The following is a 3,574-nucleotide window of genomic DNA, read 5'->3' on the forward strand; positions in this document are numbered from 1 at the left end:
GTTGTTCATACACTAAGCTGTTCTTAAACCAAGGTTCAACTGTATAAAGCAGAGTGGAAGCTCCCCTAGCATCAGTTTCCAAGACTTATCCTCCAAAAAGGACTGAAGCCACACTAACACTGCGCCTCCTCAGCCCAACCCATACTGATAGTTCAGAAAATACCAAGGCCAATAGCACGAAAATACACTGAGAGGTCAATAACACATAGGACTGGACTCTCTACCCCTTCAATCCATTCTCCAGTGCAGGTAATCCACCAGGTCAATCAAAATCAGCCTGAAACAGATCATCAGCATCATCTAATATTACCTGGAGTTGAAAAACCATCACATACTCCAGCATCTTGTTCATTAATGGCAGGTAACTGGACAGTAACTACTACAATAATAATAATAATAATAATAATAATAATAATAATAATAATAATAATAATAATAATAATAATTGTACCCCGCCCATCTGGCTGGGTTTTCCCAGCCACTCTGGGCGGCTTCCATAGAAACCAAAAATACACTAAAATATCACAGATTAAAAACTTCCCTGAACAGGGCTGCCTTAAGATGTCTTCTGAATGTCAGGTAGTTATTTATCGCTTTGACATCTGATGGGAGGGTGTTCCACAGGGCAGGCGCCACTACCGAGAAGGCCCTCTGCCTGGTTCCCTGTAGTTTTGCTTCTCGTAATGAGGGAACCGCCAGAAGGCCCTCGGCACTGGACCTCAGCGTCCGGGCAGAACGATGGGGGGTGGGGACGCTCCTTCAGGTATACTGGGCCGAGGCCGTTTAGGGCTTTAAAGGTCAACACCAGCACTTTGAATTGTGCTCGGAAACGTAATGGGAGCCAATGTAGGTCTTTCCCACATTTAGGTCTAAATTTGGTTTCCAAAGGTGACTACATCTGAGATCCATAATTCCAGCCCAGCCCAGACAAATTTTAGTAACTAGGAAGGGCAATGATCACTAGAACATGTGGTAGGCCTCAATCCTGCAAAGAGTGGTACTGTCTTCAAGTTGTTCTAGTCCCATCTATTTCAAACTACGTCAAATATATGGTATCCAAGTCAACACATACGCAAGCAACTTTATAGCTGAAATGTGCAAGCAAACTGATCACAGTGGGCTTCAGTTTTTGCAACCCAGTGTTTACATCCCCCCCAAAAAATCACTACTGGATGGCATTGAGAAAACACAATGGTGATGGAAAAGTCAGTATTTTTCACTTTCATCACCACAATGAAGAATGACTGAAAATGAAGTCTTACTTGTGTTCAGTCATATTATTTATGAATCTTCCACCATTCATTCTAATCATCAGCTCTGCTGTCTCATCATCCTCAGCTTCTTGGAATACCAATAAACTGGCTTTACTCTACAACTGGATTGAGTCAATAGCTTGTTATCCACACATTCCAAGCACAAACCAAATTATTGCGTGGTATCACAGAATTAGCATAAAGTTATTTTTTGTGAAAGCACCACAGCTACAGGACACAGGTAAGGGTGCCTACTGAAGAGTTAGGGTCCTAAAACAATATTAAACTGCTTTTGAACAGATAGGCAGCATCCTCCCTAACACATAGAGCATTCAAACAAAACAAATGGAAAACATCCTAGTCTGTACTGACTTTAAAATGCTGGATTCCAGCTGTGAGGCAGTTTTAGGGCACTTATGTTTTTTTTAATTATTATTTATTAAATTTATTATTTGTTAAATGTATTATATTTGTATACCGCCCTACAGGGCACTTTTAAATCGCGATTTCCTCATGTTTTACCAGGCTGAGGTTTCAATCTGCCTGAAAGGGACCCCCAAAGGCCATCTAGTCCAACCCAACCCCCAACCCCGGTTTGCAATGCAGGAATCTCAACCAAAGCATCAATGTCTGAGAGCTGCTCACTAGTGATAGAAGCAAATGCAAATCAGGCAAGATCTCTTCAAGCTTCCACACACCTTGACATTTATTTTAGCAACCTGCTCACACGGCAACATCAGAGCGACAGAAAGGGTGAGCGTGGGGAGGAGTGGAGGGAACAGGGAATATTTTATATAATAATAATAATAATTTATTATTATTTATACCCCACCCATCTGGCTCGGTTTCCCCAGCCACTATGGGTGGCTTCCAGCAGAATATTAAAATACAATGATTCATCAAATATTAAAAGCTTCCCTAAACAGGGCTGCATTCAGATGTCTTTTGAAAGTCTGATAGTTGTTTATTTCTTTGACATCTAATGGGAGGGTGTTCCACAGGGCAGGTGCCACTACCAAGAAGGCCCTCTGCCTGGTTCCCTGTAACTTTGCTTCTCGCAGAAAGGGAAGCGCCAGAAGGTCCTCACAGCTGTTCAGGCTGAACACGGGGGTGGAGACACTCCTTTGGGTATACTGGACTGAGGCAGTTTAGGGCTTTAAAGGTCAGCACCAACACTGAATTATGCCCAGAAATGTACTGAGAACCAGTGTAGGTCTTTCAGGACCGGTGTTATGTGGTCTCGACAGCCACTCCCAGTCACCAGTCTGGCTGCCACATTCTGGATTAGTTGCAGTTTCTGGGTCACCTTCAAAGGTAGCCCCACATAGAGCGCATTGCAGTAGTCCAAGCAGGAGATGCACCACTCTGGCGAGACAGTCTGCAGGCAGGTAGGGTCTCAGCCTGCGTACCAGATGGAGCTGGTAAACAGCTGTCCTGGACACAGAATTGACCTGCACCTCCATGGACAGCTGTGAGTCCAAAATGACTCCCAGGCTGCGCACCTTCAGGGGCACAGTTACCCTATTCAGGACCAGGGAGTCCTCCACACTAGCCCGCCCCCTGTCCCCCAAAAACAGTACTTCTGTCTTGTCAGGATTCAACCTCAACCTGTTAGCCGCCATCCATCCTCCAACCGCCTCCAGACACCCACACTGGATCTTCACCGCCTTCAGTGGTTCTGATTTAAAAGACAGGTAGAGCTTTCAAAAGGGAGGTACAATCTCCCTTCTAAGTAAACACTCTCTCGGCAGCGCTTCCTTCTGCCCCCATAATCCGGCCGGCCTTAATCCCTCCACACACACCCCAGCCCCCAATGCCTCGGGGGTTTAGGCTCCGAGAGTCGGCAGGCACACATCCCAACGCACCCCTATCGCTCGGCCCTCCAAATCCCGGCCTCTCCTTCTCCTTCTCCCCCCCCCCTGCTCCCCACACAATAGTCGTCCTGCCTTCCACCATCTTCCCTCGCGAGAAGGGGGGGGGGGGACGGCACTTTTGTCGCCTGGGAAGGATGAGGAAGACATTCCACCTCACAAACCACCGCGCGCTCTCCCCCCCTCCCCCCCCCGTGGAGCAAACAGCCTGTGAGGCAAACAAAAGATGGGAATGGGGGGAGGGGGAGGAAAAGGGGGCCGGCGCCGCCCTCCCCCACCCTCTTTCTCTTTCCTTTCCTCCCTCCCTCCCCCCTCACAACAACACCGGGTGCTTCTTCCTTACCCCGCCCCCGCTCCGAGGAGGCGCGCGAGCCTTTCCAGAGCGCCGACACCGGCCAGCGGCGACGGCAAAAAGGGAGGGGAAGGAAAAGGGGGAAAAAAGAGCGGGCT

At 47.8% G+C, this 3,574-nt stretch overlaps 1 protein-coding gene across 1 annotated transcript in view; it reads right to left on the bottom strand.

Annotated features, from left to right (window-relative positions):
- Window positions 1-3,570, bottom strand: part of SMARCAD1 (SNF2 related chromatin remodeling ATPase with DExD box 1) — a 45,730-nt gene extending 42,160 nt beyond the window's left edge. The window contains exon 1 of the mRNA XM_081206975.1: window positions 3,468-3,570. The gene's annotated coding sequence lies outside the window, so the exon portion shown is untranslated. The remainder of the gene's footprint in view (window positions 1-3,467) is intronic.
- Between the last annotated feature and the right edge of the window lie 4 nt (window positions 3,571-3,574).

This window comes from Podarcis bocagei (genome assembly GCF_964188305.1).
Source record: "Podarcis bocagei genome assembly, chromosome: 9".
NCBI lineage: Eukaryota > Metazoa > Chordata > Lepidosauria > Squamata > Lacertidae > Podarcis > Podarcis bocagei.